Raw genomic sequence first — 22,245 nt, 5'->3', positions numbered from 1 at the left:
TGCTTTTCCTGCGTTCCCACCCCCATCACCTCCTCTGGAGATAGGTGACATTTTCCAAGTCTCTCTAGGTAAAAATATTGGCAGATTATGCCTCTGCCCTCGGACGCTGTTTTTCAGCTGTTCCCGTTACAAAGAGTTCTGCACCGTTCATACCTCAGCACATACACTCCTGCAGTTGCTGGACTCTGCAGAATTAGAACCAGGCCTGTCTCTGACAATTAGCTCAACTGGCTGCAGCGTAAATAAAGGAATGCGCTCAGGGACTGTAGTCTGTGACACGGTTTAACAGAGCGTAAAAAGGTGCATCTGTTCCATGCCCAGATCCAGTCGCCTCCCTGTCACTGGGAAGTTACCGACACGGAGACATGCCCGCGCTGTTTGGTAAACAAGCAGCAGGTATTAAATTAACCAGGCTGGGAGCGTGCAAAAGTGCTGCTCTATTAAAAGCCCCGCTATCTCAGCGCGACGCCGGGTCACAAGCAGTCGCTAGAGTATCTCTTAAGATGACTCACGGCACCACATACTTCAACACTCTGTCCTCACTTCCAGAGAGGACCATTGACCTTTGGCAGCCTGATGGAGGCTTGGGGGTGCAGAGGAGAGAGAAAGCAGAAGGAAGGGTGTATGTGTACAGTCGCAGGCTGAGTCAGAAGGCAGTGAACACTGAGCAACCTGGATCCAGGTTTTAGTTTAAATCGCGCTGTGGAATCCAGTACCAAACTATAGCCAGGGTTTTGTTTTGGTTTGTTTTTCTGCCTTTCTGCCTCACACTCCTCATAGCTGCCACTTGATTTGAGATCTGAAATAATGAGCGGATATCTGAGTGATCAGGGGTGTTGTCTGTCTACCTGTGTTGTATGTATACAACAAACATCTTGTAATATACTTGCACGTAATACAGTTGTACTTTTGTTATTCAGCATTTATTTGCGTTTGCGTTCAGGTTTTCTAATGGGGGAAAAAAAAACACGTTTAAAGAACTTTTTGCTTTCATTTAGCAAGGTAGTGATTTTTAAAGTTTGTTTTTCTTCCAGCTTCAGGAATGCTGTACAGAGAGTTGCATATGTTGACATGTTGATATGTTCTTTGTTTTCATGGTCTTATAATCTTTTTCGGGCAATCTGCTTATGTCTGTAGGCAACACAAGTAATTTTCAGTCTACACATCTGTGCAGTAGAGACCATTATTTCTGAAATTTTCCTGTCCTCCTCATGGTTGTGTTTCTTTTTAGGGCCCCAACTAGCTCTTCATCCATTAGAAGATGATGTAATGCCAATGGGATCTAGCCCCACACAGCTTGAATTAAAATGATTCCAGTTGGTGATACTTGAATGTGAATGACCAGAAGGTGTGATGCATTCAACACTGTATTTGAAGTGCTCACCTTGGAAATCTCTCCTGGTTGCACAGGCCCTTTGGTCCTCATCCTGGAGATCTTGTAGCCACACCTGCATTCCGGCTGTCCAGACCCATCTTTTATTGCTCGCTGTCTTTATATAGTGAGGTCTGGGTGGAGGAGTGAGATGAAAGGGGGGTGAGAGGGTGGAGAGGAAGCATCCTTTCTTATTGCTTGCTCAGAAGGAGAGGGTTCGTGGACAGGAAAGTATTCCACTATCCAGAGGGTGGTGATGTCTCAGAATCTCTTTATCTGTGTAGCATCTTTGCTGTGTGAAGTTTAATAAGCCAGCTGTGCAGTTCTTTAAAAGCCAGTGGATTCCATTTTTCATTTGCTTTCCACCCCCTTTGCTCTGAGCTTTCACTCCCTTTCCTTATCCTACCCCACCCCCTTCTTTATCTCAGGGGAGTACCCTGAGTAGCAAGACTGAAAAAGAGCTGAGGTTTATGTTAGAAGAAATTAAGGTTAATGATCATTGGCTCATTTTCATATTCTGTGGGTGTGGATGGAGGAGTAATCAGTGCAGGTGGCCCTGCCAGTTGGGAGTTTTTCTTTGTCATCAAGAAAATAAGGAGAGTGCAGGGATTGAATTACCACAACTATTTCAGGACTAAACATATTTTATTTCCCGATCGGGTCTGGTTTAAGGACACAAAGCTGACATTAATTTTATCCAAAGAAAAGCACAGCAATTTTTTTCTTCTTGTTTTATAATTTGACTGAATGCAAAGGGTGGATGCATGTTCAAATTTAATTCTAGTATAATCTTACAAATAATATTCTGAAAAGCAAAGGGGTTTTGATTCAGTTTGACAGTTTATGTTTCTGTGCCCAATTACCACTTAGTTATTGAATGTTAAAGAGCTGCTTTCTAAAATGTGCACTCGGACCGCACCAGTTGGCTTCCCAGCTGCCTGTTATTACATGTGAGGTGCTCACTCCTAACTTTTTAAAGGATGTACACATTTAAAAGAGTTATGTTTAGCTAGAAAAGGAAGTGGGGGATTTGGTTAGGAAGTGCTTGCTGGCCTTGAAAAACTATCTTGTGTGCAGTCTAATTTCAGCCACATAAAGACCATTCTTTAGAGAAATATTTGTTGGATTTAAAGAAAAAACTTAAATGCCCAAATAAACTAGGGAAATAGCCATGACTTTTTTTTTTTTTTTAAAAAGTGTAACTTCTATTTGGAACCATCTTTTAAAGTTTTTATGTGTTTTTAATGCCACTAGTGTAACTTTCTACATGTGAGGGATTGTGATTCAAGGCATGGTAAAGGAAGAATTAAAAGTTGACCAGGGACAATAAAAGTCATTGTGGAAGAGCATCAGTACGAGCTATGCATGGTAGGTTTTGCTTTCTTAGCAGAATGCAGCTCGAGTGACCTGATGTGTTTTTCAAGCACAAGGTTTATTTGGCTGTGACAGTGTGAGTGTAATATTAATGATACTAAATGTAAAATTAACTTTTATGTTGTGTGAGCACTTTTTCTTGCCTCTCTCTTTCAAATGGCAAGTATTTCTTTGTGCCGATATCTAGTTCTGTTGCCACAGTGAGCATTTATATAACTGCGTAAGCCACAGAAAGTTGGGGCTAGTCAGGTAGCGATGCTAGCATCTGTCGGGCAAGTACAAGTCAAGGTGGGTTTTGGTTTTGATATCCCTGTGGTATGAGTCTACATGCAGCTGAATATTCATTGTGTGCCCATTAGTATGAATACTTTGTCTGCATTATTAATAACACATGAAGAGACCATTCTCCAACATTCAGAGGGCAAGAATGTTTCAGTGGTTTCTGGAAGCTCCTTGCTGTGGAGAAATAAGATTTCTTTTTAACATGGCAGTTAAGAGTTTTAAGTAGCATTGTAAAATAGTTTTAAAAAGAAATTTGGTGTATCTTAAGAAATTGCCGGGTAGGCTAAGAAAACTTAATATTGAATGAAATGATCGTTTGAAATCCATATGATTTCCAAGTTGAATGTTTAAGCAAATCACGCTATGTATTTGTTTTAAGAAACATTAAACAAAGGTACCGAAACACCCAGTAAATCATTTTTCTAAGGTAACGTCCTGTCCTGTTTCTTGCTTTGCTTTTCACTGAATCCATTTCACCTTGCCTATTACTGACAGAGCTCAAAACTGGCCTTACTTTGATTTTTCTCAAAGCTTCTGGTAAGAACCATTCGCATTAGGACCCACATACATCTGGTATTAGCCAAGAAAAGGGCAACTATGTATTAATTCAGCCTCACTTTAGTATTTATCGTTCATACATGTGGAATAATTATAAAAGCAAATAAGTTATACTAATGTTTTACTTGCATATAAGTTAGATCCTTAAAATCAGCTATAGTTCAGACTATAATGCTGGCTATTTGTCCGCTAAAACGCTTTACAGAGCATGATTGCTTAAGCCGTTTGGATGGCTGTCTCTGCAGACTCCTCAGCTTTCACCTATCTGCCATTGCTCTCTACTTTGATCTTTGATTTCTTTCAAAAGTTCCCAGATTTCTTGCTTTCCTCCCATTGGATGCATAGGATATAACGGAATTCATTTGTAGCTCTTTTTTAACTGCGTATTTGAATTTTAAACTCATCATGCCAGGGAGTAACTCAATCTGGTACAGTCTGCTCACTCTCGCAGTTCTAACTCCTGAGTCTTCTGTGCTACACTTTCAATTTCTTGTGGCCGACCTGACTACTCTTTCTATCTCATTTACTGGAATGTATCCATAAATGAGGGCTGTGTGTGTAGGTGTGTTTTACACGCACAGTAATATACTCTAGCATGGCTTGTTGTGTGCCAGGATGTGGGGTTTAGTTTCACCGTCGTTTGGGGAAAAATACACATATGAAACAGATACTGAATTTCTGTCCTGCATTTAATCTCCCCGTTTTCCATTTCCTTTCTCCGATTCAGGCAGCAAACTGATCAAATTCTCAACGTAATCTGTAAAATATCACGTTTATTGCTATCACGGAACTTAGAGAATAACGTTGTTTGTCGTTCCTTAATAGGAGGTAAATAATAGTGTGTAATTAAGTATTTAAAGTGTCACCTGAAATTGTTGTTCTTCAGATGCTTCAACCTTAGCCCTGTTATAATCACGTAGCACAAACAGTTAGTACAAGCTGTGGGAGCAGCAGGCTGCTAAAAATCCTTTTCTGGGCCTGGCCACCCAAGAGCTGTGTGAGGAGGTGTTTCATGAATTATCACAAAGTTAGGCATAACTGATGGGATCTGTGCAACTACTGCTCCAAAAATTGCCTCTAAGAGGGATCAGCTGCACATTAGAATTGAAGATACTCTCCCTTCCATTTAGTGAAGAAATCACTAAAGCTTTTCCGAGGTTTTTGTAGGGGATATCTGCCTTAGTAGCCTTCTTACCAAATGAATTGCAGTCAAATGTACCTGTGATAGTGAGCTTGAACTCATAAAACAAGCGATTCACTTCATTGCTTTATAAACCCATATCCATCCAGGGCCTAGATGTTCTTTATTTTATATACCATCTTGAGTTATTAGTCACTAATGGAATTCATATGATGAATAAATTTTACATTAATAAGTTAATACATTAAAAACATTATGCACATCTTTCAGAAAAACTTTAAAGCCATCAGAGAGGGCTGTAGTTTCTTAAATTAATTGAATAATGAATAAAACCTGTTTTCCTGTTGTTTGTCACTGCTCCTTTACAGCAGGCCCAAATGAAAATGAACCATGGGTTTTAGGAATGAAAATCTGAAAAATTTTGTAATTTTTGGAATTGTAAAATGTTGAATCTGTTTCTTTGATTTTTGAAAATGATGAAGCTCAGAAAGTTAACCAAGCAGACCGTGGTCAAATACCCAAAAACTGACTGAAAATGACCAGAGTCCTATTGTCTAGACCAGCACAGTCCAGTGAGTGGCAAGATAAGCAATTTTATAATTTAAGATTTTCTAGTAGCCACATTGCAAAAGTAAAGAGAAACAGGTGAAGTTGATTTTAGTAATATATATTATTTAACCCAATGTATCAAAAATTATTTCCATGTATAATAGGTATGAAAACGTGTAGTCCACATGAATATTTATCAAGACATTTTGCATTCTTCTTTTCACGCAGTCTTCAAAATCCAGCGTCTGTGTTGCACGCACAGCACATCTCAACTTGGACTGGCCACACTTCAAGTGCTGAGTGTCCACCTGTGGCTAGTGGCTACCGTGTCAGCATAGGTTTAGACACCAGTCCACTTTTCTTTCCAGCTATGACAGCAGTGTAGTAGCTTCTAAAGGGTTGACTGGGATTTTTCTAGTCCCTATTTTGGTTAATTTAGGAGAGCTGATGACTTTGATATGCATGTGAAAAAGTAACTGAAACTTGGGGTGCCGAGTCTCTGATAGAAGCACGTTTGTTCAGGAATCACCTTTCTGATGAGCATTTTTAATTTCTTGGTCAATGCTCAGCAGTACCTCAAGCAAGTAAATATTTTCAAGATACTTGTTGACTTTCTTCCTTCTTCTCCCTCCCCTCCCCCCCACCCCCCTTGAAGCCACGCTGTCTCAGTTTGCTAACCACACACACGTTACAGGCAGTGCTGGGGGAGAAGATGATGTCTCCTTCCACTTCCCCTTGGACGTTGAAGGCAGTGCAGCTTGGCGCTGCCCGGAGCCGAGGCTGTCCGCCATCTGTGTAAGGAATTCACAACCGCAGACAAAAGAAATTGGCCAAGTCTTCCCTCTGTCTGTTCTCCAGATCCTCAAGATAGCCATAAAACACCTGGACAAAATCAGCAGGTGATGGCAAGGGAAAGAGAATGATCAGTCACAGGCATTGTTGAATCCTTTGAACGTTACTTATGGCCTGGACATTGCTGTCACCAGGCACAGTTTGATCTTGGGTAAGTTTTCTGGAAGAGCTTCATTCCCTGGCTCGGTGACAACAGCAGAAGCAGATAACACTGTTGATAGGGGAGAGGAGAGGCGACTGAGGCTTCCCTGCCTGAAGGTATAGCAGCTTCAGGGGGTGTTACCTCCATGTGTGGAAGAGCATCCTGCAGAACGAAGTCATGTCCAGCTGCAGGGAGTGTGCTGTGTAGATCAGGGTCCTTGCTGTAAACCTGCTAGAGGAGTTAAAATACTCTCTCATCTACTTAAAATAAGTCATAAATTGTTTTCAGAATGTAGGTGTTTGATCGGCATTGTTCGTATGCTGTGTTTTTTTTCATGTACCTTAAAATCAATTTACTGAACTTGCCCTGAAAGAGGAGAGCTGGCATTATGGTAATCCTAGGCTTTTAAAAATCTTCTGTTGTGATGGCCCTACCTATCCACACACGTACATACTTGCACACAATTTGTGTCCCTAGGACTCCCCTGTACGTCTTTGTTAGAGAAGGGTGAATATAATGTTGGAACTCTCAAAAGAGCCACCTAAGTTTATCTTTTCAACATCCTCATTTTCTGTCACATGCTTACTTTCTCATCTTTTGTTCTGATGATGTACCTACAAGATTTAGTAGATACTAAGATATCATTTGGGTCATCTGGATTTTCTGTGACGGTTATGTGCCGCTGAACTGCATATCATGGAATCTGGTAAGGAAAGGACACGTTTTAATGGACCAGGAATTTGGCTATAAAGAAATGGCACTTTTGCCAGTAGGAGCTCTGAGCAAAGTCCTTTAGCTGTTAACCTCTTCATCTGTGAGAGTTAGAGTTTAATACAGTGGTATTTAGCTTTGTTTGCTGCTGCCAGTGTTCAGGGTCATATTTTAGCTATGATCTTTATTTCCAGTGAGAGACGTAAGCCAAAGCAGAAGCTGCACTATTTAATTCAGAATTATCCCCTCTCCCTTTAGCTCTGTCTACAAATGTAACCCTTTTTCATATAAATGGCGTCAAGCTTCATTGAATTTAGCTCTGTCTTGTTAAGTACATTAATGCTGTGTTCTGTCATTCATTACATGAGAATTAGTTGTCTATTACAAAGTGGGGGTCTTTGTTTGGAGCCTGATCTTCATGGGAAGAAAGCCACACGTGGCCTAATTTCCTGAGCGCACTGAACGCTGGACTTATTTGTTTGTGACTTGTACGCCCCTGAAAGTGTCATGCAAAATGCCAATTCTGCTGTTGGGAGGCCCACCTTATTTTAAGCAAGAAAACTCTAAAAGAGAAGAACAATCATCGCCTTCCGTTAAAAAAAAAAAAACAAAACCCCTCTCCCCCCATGTATTTTGTCACATTTTTTTTAGTGATCTATACAATGTCCTCCGAGTGCGTTACAGAAAGTGTTAATATCTTAGAGCAGCAGTAATAATAATCCTTTTACTCAGGGTAATCATGTGCTAATCTGCTGGTAAGTCAAAAGTATTAGATCATTTGAAATTCATTGTGTCAGCTCAGTTGAAATAACTGGTATGGTGCTATAAACATTTAGAGAAAGGGAGTCTTTGAACCCAAATAATAATGTCAAATAGTTTGTTAGTGTTACATGCTCATGTTTAAAGGTTTCATAAGCTCAACCCATGGACAAGAGCATTTCAGTTTACATCAGTGCGTAATATATTATTTTAACTGAAGGTTTATTTTTATTTTGTTATTTGGGGAAAGTTTCTTTTCCTCTGGCACTTATGGACTAGGTTTTTCTGTTACAGTTTTCACCCTGCAGTCACAGGCAGCTTGGTGTGCCAAAAGGGTTTTGTTTTGTTTTAAGAAAACTCTTCTTGTTTTTCTAAAGCATTGTGTCGGGGTTGAATTTTCTCCTTGCTCCCTTCTTTCCTCTCATGTTCTCGGGAGGAGGATGGACGGTGTACATATTTATTTTTCTGTGAATATTTTAACTAGGAAGTTTTGTTTCATGGTTCCCCTCTTTCCCCTCAACCAGAGCCACCCCTCCCTTTGAATTCTTGTAACTCCCTTGAATTTTTCTCTTCCCCTCTCATCCTGAGCCTGTAGTTGACTGGCCTTTGCAGATAAGATTCCTTGTTTTAGTCATCTTCGTGCCTGACACATAGTAGATGTTCAATAAAAATTTTAAAAAATTGCTTCACTTCTAAAACGTTGGGAAATTTGGTGACTCAGCTAAACATGTCGCCATGTCAGTATATGAACATTTTTGGTGATGGGTCATTCATTTTCCTTTTTTTCTTTTTGGGAAGTCGGTTCAGTTTTGAAAGAGCACCTCTTTCCTCAGAGCTTCCAGGACCATTTGAGCCTGCAACTCCCGTTCTCCACCCTCATGACTGGTCAGCTGTGAACTCTGGAAGGCATTATATCCCGGCTTCACAGAGTACCAGCCAGATTCACTGGCTTTCTGAGAATGCATAACTTAAGTACTGAACAGTCAAGGCTCCTGTAGAAGGAAGTAATATCCATCCTTTCTCCACCTCATGTTCTCGCTTTTTGCTTCAACCCGATCTTTGTTTTGCAGTTTTAAAGGATTTGTAGACTTTCTAATCCTGGAGTTCCTTAAGTACTGGAATGTGAAATTCTACTCCTTTTTGAAATTGAAATTTACAGACCTTTCCTACTGATTGTATTCTGTGACTAAGGAGAGGGCCCTGAACATTATGTCGGAGGTAGTGCCTCAAGTGCACTGCCATGTCCCCTGTGGCTTTCTTCCCGCTGGGTCATCCCCGGAACAGGCTTTGATCATGAAAAAGTTCATCTCAATGAAAATACTGTATTATATACTATAAGAGAATGAACTAAATCCCCATAGGATAGCTCTAGAGCTTAAATTTGGCCAAAGAGCAGAGAAGTTGCTTAATGCGATCTGAGCATTTTTAGGCCTGCCCCAGCTCAGAGAACAAGGCAGCCAGATGGTCTGGTTTAAATCACAGAGACAGTGCAGCCAGTCAGCAGTCCCCAGCCATCTCAGAAGTCATGTGGCAGGGAGGGGTTGGTTACAACAGTCCGCAAAGCTCTAGCCTCACTGATAGTGTAGCACTGCACTGAAGTATGGGGCTGGGGATGATTGATGGGGTTTCTATAAGCAAGCCAGTCTAGAAGGGTGCATATCTTACACTAGGTAGCTCTGGAATTGCCCTTGGTTACTGTAGAATGACACTTAGCTTCAGAGATTAGTCCAGGCATGGTTTTACTAGCATTCCTGGGAAAGGGTAGCATGGCACAGTGACAAGAAGCATGCACTCCGGAGCCAGGCTGCTTAGGTTTGAATCCTGTTTTGACCATTTGTACTAGCTGTGTGACCTTGGACAGGTTACAGAAGTCTCTGTGCCCCTATGTACCGCATCTGTGAAATGGGGATAATAATACCTACATCCTCTGTAGCTTAAATAAACTGTGAGGATTGAGTGAATTTACATTTCCTGAAACAGTGCCTGAAATATAACAAATAGTAAGGACATGTTTGAGCAATAAAATAAAACTGGGTGCTGTGAACTGCTGATCCTTCAGAGAACCATTAGTGAAACCTACCCCTAGAACCTGACCCTTTATTAACACTGACAGGTTTTAGTGATCTTTGTGGCTGACACAAATGCCATACATATGTGCCTTGTACTCAGAAGCCCTTACAGGTAACCTCACGTTTTTCCTTTGTCCATAGGTAAAATTTGGAGGATGTGGCCATAAAGAGCTTTTGTGGGGATTCCCTTCGGAGAAAATGTGGGCTGAGTGAAGTCCACTTTGATCTAAAAATAGGGCTGTTTTTGTAATCCCTTTTATATTGTTCTATTTTGCTTTCTTTGAGTGATGTATTCTTTCTGAAGCCTCATATGATTTGTCATAGGATGATGTCTTTAGTTGCATCTTTGAAAACCAAAATGATTAACTTTCAGTTTACATCTTGCTAAGAAGCTGTATCTGACCATCAATTTTAGTCTAAAAGCAGACAACTCTCTTTTTTATTCCCTAAGTATTTTTAGAAAGTTTTACTTATTAGTCCTCAAAACATCCAGATGTATTGTGCCTTCTTTTATTTTTGGCTACAGAATAAGTATCTCATTTTGATGGTAGTGTCAAGATTAAAAAAGACTTGAAGATAGACTGTGAAATTGACATTTATCAATGATCATCTTGATCCTGTACTCATTTTCATATTCCGAAATTCACCGTATCGTTGTCTAAGTCCTACAGATTTGCCAACACTGTGATTTAAGCCTTTCACAATTACCTGTTGTAATTCACATAACTGGGTTTCATATTATCTGTGGCAACTATTTATTTTGATTCCACAAAAAAGGGATAGTATTTGCCGAAATGTTAATGAGGATAGAATGGTTCAGATTGGGGGAAAGAGCATACCGTGAAATGCTAGGGACAGCCACTTAAGAAAATTACCACCTGTGCCCAAGGAGGACCTTTACAATATGGTTATGGAGACATTATTAACTGGTCATAGTCACCAGATTTGCCACCTTAACTGGAGTTATCCTGATGTAATGCGGTTGGACAAATGTGTCTGTTGAGCTGATCAGACTTGATTTTGATTTCCACTTTTTCCATGACCAGCTATGAGGCGTTGGTCAAGTCATTTAATCTCTTGGACTTCTAGTTTCCTTATCTGTGAAATAGGGATGATAATGTACCAATCCTGCTCAGTTGTCATGAAAATTAAATTCATGTATGTATACGGTTGACCCTTGAACGACACGGGTTTCAACCGCATGGGTCCACTTACACGTGGATTTTTTTCGACGGTCAATACTACAGTACTGCACGGTCTGCAATTGTTTGACACCGTGGACGTGGAACCACGGATATGGAGGAACCACAGATACAGAGGAGCCGGAACTAGGGATACGGAGGGCCAGCTCTACATGATACACAGATTTTCCACTGAGCAGAAGGTGGGCGCCCCCAATCCCCAAGTTGTTCAGGGTCAGCTGTATTTACGTGAATGTAAAGTATTTAGCGTAGTTCCTGGCACATGGCAAGAGCTTGAGAAATTAAAACTCTCAGACTGGGGCTTCCCTGGTGGCGCAGTGGTTGAGAGTGCGCCTGCCGATGCAGGGGATACGGGTTCGTGCCCCGGTCCGGGAAGATCCCACATGCCGCGGAGCAGGTAGGCCCGTGAGCCATGGCCGCTGAGCCTGCGCGTCCGGAGCCTGTGCTCCGCAACGGGAGAGGCCACAACAGTGAGAGGCCCACGTACCGCAAAAAACAAACAAACCAACCCAAAAAACTCTCAGACTGTGAGCTTTAGAAATATGTGAGACAGAATGGTTAACTTACTTGCTGTATTACATACGAGCTGTTCCACCATTCGTTAATTATGGCAGTAATGGTGGGTTCATCATGTTGCATCCTCACTCTTGCAAGCATCATCCTTTTGCTCAACAGCAAAAGTTGCCTGGCTTGGGGCACCATGTTGTGTCTACAGAGGTTTTTTTTCTCGCTGGTTGGAAAAAATGCATTTTTAACTCCCTAAATTATGATAGCAAAGTCATTTACATTGATTAGGTTGAGTTCTTTGGATTTTTCCTTCAGGAAAAAATAAACAGTTTGCCAAGTGGTTTTCTTAGCTCTTTAAAATAAAAGCCATCACAGTGAACGGTATTTGGTCCCAAATCGTACATATATTGATGGCCTACTAGGCACCATGCTAGCATTGGGGATGCTGAGATGAGTAAGCCACTGTCATTGCTACTAAGAAGTTTACACATTGGTGTTCTGGACAGATGACCAAGTTTTGGCCAATGATCAACCATTTTTGTTGGATTTCATACATTGAAATCCCATGGTGCACCACCCCTTCCCCCATTACTTTTGTATTTTTCCTTGAAATTTGTGGCAGTCAAATCTAATATGTTTGGGTTTCGATCCCAAGCATTATCTTCTGCTACTATTTTATAGGACATGTCATTTGGTTTTGAGCCTTATTCCATTAGGATTGACTCTGAGGGCACATGAACTAGGAATCTGGACCTATTTTCATTATCCTTTCTTTCTTTAGGGGCGATTTTCCGTAAGGTCCTGCTCTTCTCCCTTTGGTGGCTGTTACTTTTTTTGTTAAGCCAAATGTCACATGACGTCATCTAGACAATTTAAAATTCTCTGGAATCTGAGACAACCCAGAAAATGTTGCAATTCTGTATAACGCGTCCAGATGACAAGCTTGCTTGTCACCATTCCTTCTGGGAAATCCCAGGGAATTGTCATGGTCTGTCGTCCCGGTTACCAAGAATTTCTCACTTAAAGTTGAATTGGTGGTTGGATAGTCAGGGGTGTAGGGGCCCCTAAACCCTGGTGAGAGGTCGAGGAGCCCTCCCTTTACGTTTGCCCGTTGTCACTTTAAAAAATGATATTTATTTATTTATTTATTTATGGCTGTGTTGGGTCTTCGTTGCTGCGCGCGGGCTTTCTCTAGTTGCGGCGAGCAGGGGCTACTCTTCACTGGTGTGCGGGCTTCTCACTGCGGTGGCTTCTCTTGCTGTGGAGCCTGGACTCTAGGCACGTGGGCTTCAGCAGTTGTGGCTTGCAGGCTCTAGAGTGCAGACTCAGTAGTTGTGGCGCACAGGCTCAGTTGCTCCATGGCATGTGGGATCTTTCCTGACCAGGGCTCAAACCCGTGTCCCCTGCATTGGCAGGCAGATTCTTAACCACCGCACCACCAGGGAATTCCCACCCGTTGTCACTTAAGTGGAAGGTAGTAGAAGGCAGCAAGGCGTACTGCTTGAACAGAATACAAAGAATTGAAAGACAGAAGGTGACTGCTCATCTCGTTTTCAAGGAGAGCTATAGGTATTGTTTTTGTTATGAATTCCTGTTCTGGGGAGCCTGAGCAGTAGTAGTGGCTACAGCCTGCTGCCACCATCGATTTTGAGTAACATACGGCATTTGGGGTTGCCTTTCTCTTGGATTCTCTTTTTCTTTTCAACTTAAAATTCGCTAGAGGAACATTTTTCTGGGTTGTACACACATAATGGAACCTTTTCTTGGTCTTCAAGGCACTATGTCAACTTAACAGTCAGAGTTTACAGGTTTCTAATTATTTAATATAGTACATTTTTCTTCCCTTGTGTGCTCTGCATTTTAAAATTGGAAAAGTACACAGGATTTAAATAAGGATAGTCTTACTTAAACTGGCACAGTAGACGTACGGCTCTACTGGTTATATTATTCATATGCTTGGAAATTCTGTGTTCCCCGTGGTTCAGAAAGTTAGAATAAAATTTGCTAGCTATGTTTTATTTTGGACGAATCCATTTTTCAGACCGCCTTTCTAACCTTACGTTCCTAGGTATTCTCTTTTCTAAAACGCCCACATTGTTTGAACAGCCCATGGAGTGGGTAGTTCTCATCCGTCTTGGGTGATCTCTTCCCACCTTTGCTTGTTGAATTCAGCTACACGGCTTTTTCTTAGTGCTGGAGGCCCAGCACTGTGCTAGGTGTATGCGGGGTGGGGGGTGGTGCCAAGTAAAACAAGACATGGTCTCTGACCTTGAGGACCTTCCAGTCCAGAGCCTCTTGAAAGCCTATCCGTCTTGCAAGCCACTTCCTTCACTAAGCCTTTTCTCATTACCTCAGAAGAAGTAGTCTCTCTCCCCTGAACCCTAAAGCCTTTTGTTTATACCTCTCTTGTCACGTGGATCACGTTCTACTTTATAGTATAGTTATTTGTGCTTAGGTTTATCTCCCTACTCAGTGGTCAATTTCTTGACGACATATTTAGTTTTACAAGTCGAGGTTTAGAATTCTGCTTTCCATGTAGTGGGTGTTTGATAGATACTTAGTGAATCGACGGGCCATGAGAATAGAAATTCTTGCTAAGATTTGGTGAGGGAATCTCGTCATATTTTAATATTTTGTTCTTCTTATACAGCACGGTTAAGGGAATTTAATTTTCAGATCCTAGTGTACCGTAAAGGAGGAGAATAGAAATACAAATGCCTAGTTCTCTAAGTTTGATATGAGAAAGGTGGCTGAGGAAGTGGGCTGGTGGGGGGAACTGTTTAATGTGTACAGTATTGTATCATGAGGCTGATACTTAATTTCAGGAAACAGCCTAATGAATATGAACACTTGGAAAATTAGTTGCCCATTCCATTAATTGTTTATTTGTGAATGAAAGGAGCTAGTCAGGCTGGACGATTGCTTGGTTTCTGGAAATCGGTAACTAAACTATCTCCAGATGTGGGGAGAAAGAACGACGTCCACATTTTATTGCGCGTAACACTTTGCACAATTCACAATTTGAGCTTGGATTTTTTTGTTTTGTTTTTTGCTTCTGTTTTCTAGCACCTCATTTTATTTCAGTGTTAGATCCCTGTTCTCTTTTTCACCTCCTGGAAATTAACTCTTAAAATAATTAAAAGGAATAAAAGGAAGCTTGTAGTAATGTGCTTTTATTGAAGTTCTGGGGTCAAGTTAGAAGTAAAGAGGCTAGGTTGTTTCAGCGTGGAGAAATATTTTTTTTTCCTTGAGCCATTATTTCACTGGGAGATATTTATATAGTAAGTTTACATGCATAGAAATTATGGAAACTAGATATTTATTTAGTTAAGTTAAATCAATAATCATTCCTTTTCAGGTAAGACATTTAAGAATTGAACGTAATGATTATTTCAGAGACTTGATAAACATGCTTAGGGAAACTTGGATGATATAGCTTCACAATGCTGCTCTTACAACTTAATCTTTATTGACTAAATGCTAACAAGCTGTAGAATTCTTGCCTTAATAGAGTAGAAAATGAGACCTTTTTTCCTACCTTGAAAACATTTTTTTGGGTCTTTATGCAGTTTTATTTTAGCAGTAACCCTGGCATCCCTTGACTGCTTTATTTATTCCCTCATCTTTCCTGCAACAAGTGTCATACATCCCCTTCTTAGAAGCTGTCTTGGGAACTTGCATTCTGATGGATAACCAGTCAAAAATAACATCACATTGGTGTCTGTCTGGGGTTGGAGTTTTTAAATGTCACTTAAAAATGGCATTTGTGCCATAGTTCACTTTACAGTTATTTTCCAGATTCAGAAATACTAGAAAAATCCTTCTGGTGCCATTAGGAAGACTGTCCAGTGAGCCTTTCTCTTCATCTGCAGGTTGTTGAGGAAACTCTGGCTGGACCCTTTGGTGACTAATTTAAAATATCTGGCAGGACGATTGATAGCGCCTTTCCTTTGTGTAGTGACAAATATATTTCGGCTGCAGTTTATTAACATAATTCAGCACAACCACAGACATATTGGACATATTAGAGCATAGAATTAGAACCATTTTTTGCACATCACAGTCTTCTCTCACTTGTACTTTTTTTTTTTTGACAAGGATCTGGATAATTGCTTCAACAAATGAACTGCTGTGTTCAGTCTGTTTCTATAATTTCATAAATTGTTTTCATGCTAAAAACAAGCAAGCTTTCACTGAGTTAATATAAAGAACCACAGTGTAATTACAGGAGCTGCATTATTAAGAAGTATGACAGAAGTGGCAGCCTAACTGACAGTTACTTTCTCCTTGCTTTATCACAACAAATGAAATATCTCTTTTAAGTGCCAGCAAGCAACAGAGTCTGCTACACATACATCATCTTGGAAATGGGTGTACACTCAGGACTAATTAGTTTAAGTACGTGCACAGTGATGTGCCCTGGGAAAGACGCCAGACACTGTGGTCTTCTGGGTGGTGGAGTTCTCGAACTCTGAGGCAAGGAAAGGTGAAATGCTTTGGATTAGAATGAGCGTGAAGTTTACCACAGAGTAGATGACTATTTAAAAGCAGGTAGAGGGGCTTCCCTGGTGGTCCAGTGATTAAGACTCCGTGCTCCCAATGCAAGAGGCCCGGGTTTGATCCCTGGTCAGGGAACTAGATCTCACACCCTGCAACGAAGATCTCGCACGCGGCAGTGAAGATCCCACGTGCCACAACTAAGACCTGGCGAAGCCAAATAAATAAATACATATTTTTTGAAAAGGTGTTAACTTTGTTAAAAAAATAAAAATAAAGGCAGATAGAAACTTTTTTCAGGTGTACGTCGTATCCTCTTCATTGATTCCATTTAAACTCTGTTGGGTCAGCTACTCAAAGATGCTTATCTCTGTATCAGGTCACAGACCCATACCACTCTGATGATTATTATCATTTAAGTGTCCTGTTAGTTTCTCACATTACTTTTCCCCCTTCAGTCTCATAATTACAGTCTACTTTTTCTCACCATATATAAATTGTTGGGAACCTCATTTTCCGTTTGGGGATATTTAGGAAAAATGTTGCTCACTGGCCATTCTTTGCAAGTTTTAGTGGATCTAATTATAGTCGTGCATCTGGCAGGCACGAAAACCATTAGATGAGCAAAGAGGGCTCCCAAATGCCACTCCATGAGTGTAATTGAAACTGCTTCCGATTCAGCATATCCTTCTTCAGCTGCATTATTAGGTGCTTTCCCTGTACTGTCCGTCTGGTGTGGTTACATGGTGTGTTGAATCCTTTGCCACTTCCCCCCTCCCTCACCACTGCACTGTATGATATCCGTATTGTGTTGCTAAGCCTTTCATGTAGACATGATGGGGATGTATATTATGTTTACCCTTAACACGTATGAGATAGAAATGATTAGATATTAAGGGATAAAATAGAGGTGACTCATCTTCTTTATTTTATTTTATTTATTTTTGGCTGTGTTGGGTCTTCGTTGCTGCATGCAGGCTTTCTCTAGTTGCGGCGAGCGGGGGCTACTCTTTGTTGGTGCTCGGGCTTCTCATTGCGGTGGCTTCTCTTGTTGCAGAGCACGGGCTCTAGGCGCGTGGGCTTCAGTAGTTATGGCACGTGGGCTCAGTAGTTGTGGCACATGGGCTTAGTTGCTCCGTGGCATGTGGAATCTTCCCGGACCAGGGCTCGAACCTGTGTCCCCTGCATTGGCGGGCAGATTCTTAACCACTGTGCCACCAGGGAAGTCCCGGCTCATCTTCTTAAGAGCTTGTGATCCTCAGAGAAAGGACATCTTCAACAGCTGAGCGGGAAGCAGAGAACATTAAGAACAAAACAGAGCCACATCTATCTTTTCTATCTCTCAATTCAGTCAAGACTGAGGACAGTGAGAGACAAAAGTCCTGGGGAACCAGAGGAAAGGTCAGACGAGAAGGAAGACCAGATATGGGATTCAAGACTTAATGAAGAGGGAGGGTAACAGGGAACACTGCTGTGAAGAAGAAAAAAAATACCCATCTTTCTGGGAGGCCTACAGAAAAGACCTACCTTCAGATTAGGTTGCATGAAGAAGCAGAATGGAAATATGCTCAGTGGCTAAAATGCCATAAGGTGCCTTCCTTGGTGTGAGTCTGCAGTCCACGGGCCTCAATAGTTCACAGCCACATGCTCTGTATACATACCGCCTGTGGCACAAGGAAATGAAGTCCAGGAGACATCTCCCCATTTCTCTAAAGATGTAAGAATAAAGTTTAGTCTGTTCTTAGCAGAATATACACGGACTGTGCACTCTTTTTATATCCTCCTATTTAGCTGGGCTTCCAGTTGAGTTCCAAATGTTTTGTTTTGGAGCAGCTCAAGCATGCTTTCCTGTTGGACCTTCAGGTCCCCCTCCTTCAGTGTCTCCTCAGTGAAGCTGTCTCTTTCTCCCTAAGACTGGGTTGTTGTGGATGCTTTCTCTGTGCATCATTGCCCCGTGCGTTCACTCCCAGTCCATTCGAAGTTGCTCATTTACTTACTTTGAAGGCTAAGTGTCTTTATACCCTCTTACAGTATCTTTATCTGCAGTTCCTGGCACAGAGTAGGCACTCAGAAAATATCTGTTGAACTAATGATTTCGTGTCTGAAACTTTTTTTTTTTTTTGAAACTTTTACTATAAAAGCTCTTTGGCTCTGGAAGGCCCCCCTGGAGTGGCATTTTCTCCAGCCAGTTGATGATCAGAGTCAGCCAAGGCTTGTACATCCAACAGCCTTGCTTCAAACCGCCCGTTAAACATCTTCCTTTCATAGGGCTGTGTTCTAGGCACCAGAGAGACTCACAAAAGCCCCAAGGTCCTTTCCTGTTCAGGAGACTGAACTTAGGTTAGAGAGCTATGATATTTAGGAATATAAGTATATAAAGCAAGTTCATTATTATAAAATACATATACCTAGAGCTTTGAAGACATTTGAAACTTATTCCAACTTATGCATGTCATGGAAGAAGAAGGTGAAGCAAAGTTTGATCTTCATCTCATTCAAGTGAACCTGCTAGAAGGGCCAGGTCTGCAAGCAGTACCGCAGTGTTTTAGATCTCCTGACTCCCTCCCTCTGTCAGATTCTCTTTTGATTCCACTAGCTAATTTCTGTATTGAGTGGTGAGGGCATATATAAATGTATAAACTGTATGTCTGGAAGCCATCTATTATTTATATCAGAAATATAATTTCTTTCCATGCTTATTTTGTGTAAGATAAGGATTAATAGTCATGATAATTGGTTTCTTTTACCCCTTGCTGTGTCTTCCACAGTGCGAGGCTCTTTAAACAGATGATCTCTAATGAATATAAAAACCCTCTGTAAATAATAGTATCATTTAGTTGGTATTGTATTTCTTCAATACCCATGAAGAATTGGGGGGCTCAGAGAGGATCAGTAACTTGCAGAAGGCCACACAGTAAGTGGGGAGTACCTTTAAGGAACCTTTTTCCGTGCATGGGAAATGGTAGATAAGATTTAGTTAATGGTAGGCTTCCCACCCCTCTCTCGCCTGCCTTTCCCTCGTGTGAACTAGTTGCCTCAAGTTTCTTGAAGTTTTTGCACGCTAGAAACAGTGCTTTGTGGTCGCTACTGGCAGTATGACTGCTGATCCCACGATGGGGCTTTTGGAAACCAGGGAGTAGATAATAGTCATAAGATTAAGTTGGGGGTCCTAGGAACCCTGTCTGACTTATTAAAAACCGTGCTTACACACTGAACTTTCATGGGAGCCAAATTTCTTTTCTTCTTTTTACTTTCTTTTTTAAAAAGTGTCCGTTTTTGTTAATTTATACATTGGATCAGTAGAGCTTGTGACTAGAATATTAAGGGGCTTTCCATCTGAAAGTCTGAACTGTCTCGGACAGGTAGGAAAACATTGCCTGTGATTTCAAGAAGTCTTAAAAAGAACCTCATCTGATAATGAAAGCATCTGTGTAACATACAGGAGCACATTAGCACACTCTGCTATGTTCAAGTAGAGTTTCTAAGTTCTCTGTGCATGGTTTTTAATAAGACTGGTAATGTAGGATAACCATGTAGAAACACCATTTTATTTTTTGCTTGGAAAATGTATTCACTAAGAAAATAATAAGATTGTTTCCTCACCACTCAGTATAACCTGTATCACTGCTCCCTGTGTTTAGACCTGAACCACCTACCAAAGTTGAGATGGTTGTGACCAAGTTTACGAGTGTGGACTGGGGCTATGTTTCTTTTGATGGCATCTCATGGGGTCACCACCCGCTTTCCTCTACATTCCTTTATCAGTCTCCACTCTCCTTGTTTTCTCCAGCTTTTCTTTCTCTGAGGTTTCACATTACTTATATCAAAGTGAATCCTCTTTTTTAAATTGAATACCTATTTTATTCTTCCCTCGAATTCACCTGCATTGTCTCTGCTATAGTGATTTTTTTCCTTTTTTATTTAAAGCTAATCCCTTTAAAAAAGTATTTTCCCATTTCTCTCAAACTTTCATCCTCTGCACATTTCTTTATTCACTGTTCTAAATGCATATGTAAACTAGTTTATAAATAATTCTTACAGTTTATAAATAATTCTTTTACTTAGGACCCAAAACTTGCTAATCATTGAATTGTAAGTCCTTACCGCCATTCTGTGAGCGAGTCTTCTAAATGGCTAATTTTCAGAAAGATAGTTCTTGAAAGGTTGGAATAAGTCCTTATTAAATTTCACTTAAGTATATCAATGTGTACTCTGAATTCTAAAAGTACTAGTTTTCATGGCTGCAGTCTACATTGGTACTGTCATATTCTCCCATTTCATATTTTCTGAAATTCCCACTGTGGATTCTTTCTCTGGCAATAAGAAAAACTTTAATTCAGTCCATCTTAAATGTTAAATAAGGGGAAAAAATTATGTAGCCCTTGTTACTTCACGATAGTCATGGGACATAAATGAAAGTTTCACAACTTCGAAGCAGTAAAGTCTAGTCGGTTAGAGCCTGGTAGTGGACTAGCCTTGTGGGAGTGAGACCCTGGCTGGATCTGGGAAAGTTAGCTTATGTCTCTGTGCTTTTTTTCTTTTTTTTAACCTGTAAATTAGAGCTAACAATGGTGTGATACCCTTCTAATAGGGTACCTGTCAAGGTTGAATGAATATTTCTGCGTAGAGTGTTTAGAGCAGTAGTTGCTATATTCGACGTGTGTAAGAAGTGTTGGCCAGTATTATTATCTAACTCTCCAGACAGGATATGAAATATGTAGAGAAAATAAGGATATATTCTTAAAAAGACTGTATCTTAAAGTAGGATATTTCCTCTCACCGTTCTCCTTATGCATTTTTTTCTAGGGAATTAGGTGCTCCTTGTACTGACGCAGCCTATTTCAGTGTGTTTTAAAGACAGCAATCGTAGTTTAAGTGTGCTTTAAAAAAAAAATAGTAATAATGATTTGTTCTTTGACATGTATGAGAGGACATTATATGAAGTCTATTTGAAGGAGATATGTCCATTTAAAAAAATTCAGTCTATTTTTTATAATTCCTAAGAATGGGGGGATTTGTTTGGTTCAGTAACCTTATTAGTTTAATTAAACGAACGCAAAAGCAGATTGACATCCAGAAGTATTTTTCTTTTGTTTTACAAGGTCTGTTTTTTAAATTGAGCTAAAATCCACATAACATAAAATTCACCACTTAAAGTGTATAACTCAGTGGCTTTTAATAGTCACATGCTGCACTATCATCACCACTATCTTACAAGATCTTTTTAATTGAAAAGGATTTATATTTAAAGAAAGCTTTATGAATTTTGCTTTGAATTCAAATCATGTCACGCAGCTTTTAAAAAATAAACATAGTAGTTCAGTGTTTCTTTCATAAAATTAAGAAGTGTTGGAATGTAATGAATATTAACAGAGTATTGCTGCTCTTTTATAAAATGTTTTTTTTTTAAATCTCCATGTACATACAACGTTCAGAGAGAGAAAGAGAGAGCCTGAGAGACTGAGAAACAGAGAAGTGTTCTAATTAAGATAGTGCCTGGATATTTGCTTTGTAATAGGTTATATTTCTCTTGAATAAGCAGGAAAATGGTTAATGTTTTTAAAATTATGAACTAATTTGAACAAGATAAAAAGAATTGGGCTTCCCTGGTGGCGCTGTGGTTGAGAGTCCGCCAGCCGATGCAGGGGACATGGGTTCGTGCCCCGGTCCGGGAGGAGCCCACATGCCGCAGAGCGGCTGGGCCCGTGAGCCATGGCTGCTGAGCCTGCGCGTCCGGAGCCTGTGCTCCGCAACGGGAGAGGCCACGGCAGTGAGAGGCCCGCGTACCGCAAAAAAAAAAAAAAAAAAAAAAAAGATAAAAAGAATTGACTGTCTTGCCAATATCCAAATCAAGTAAAACTCAAAACTTTAATATCATGTAAGATTTTATTTAGTACATAAACTCATAGAAACTTTTATTTACTAGAGTTTATATACCTTTATATCTCTTTATATTTGATTCGAGCAAAGAAAAAATTGGCAATTTATATGAAATTTCTATTTGTGTTATAATCAGGACTATGACAGAATAGTCCCTATTAGGTGTTTTAAAAGACATCTAATTTGTAAGAGGGAGCTTGAGAGAAAGGTTCTTAAGAAAACCTAAACAGAAAAACTTTAAAGAAAAATCTACATCTCTCAATTCATTAATAAATTCAGCTGAGGTTATAAGCAGGAATACTAACAGGAGATTTGGGATGTTGGCAGTGAAGCGCCCCTAAAATTAAAAT

The 22,245-nt window shown here is 40.3% G+C and overlaps 1 protein-coding gene across 2 annotated transcripts in view; it reads left to right on the top strand.

Moving 5' to 3' along the window:
• The window catches only part of BNC2 (basonuclin zinc finger protein 2), a gene marked incomplete at its 3' end in the record, with an annotated part of 414,623 nt that overhangs the window by 225,008 nt on the left and 167,370 nt on the right, over positions 1-22,245 (top strand). The window lies entirely within an intron of this gene.

The sequence above is a fragment of the Grampus griseus genome, assembly GCF_964374135.1.
Source record: "Grampus griseus genome assembly, chromosome: 6".
Taxonomy (NCBI): Eukaryota; Metazoa; Chordata; class Mammalia; order Artiodactyla; family Delphinidae; genus Grampus; species Grampus griseus.
This window is presented reverse-complemented; position numbering and strand designations above follow the sequence as displayed.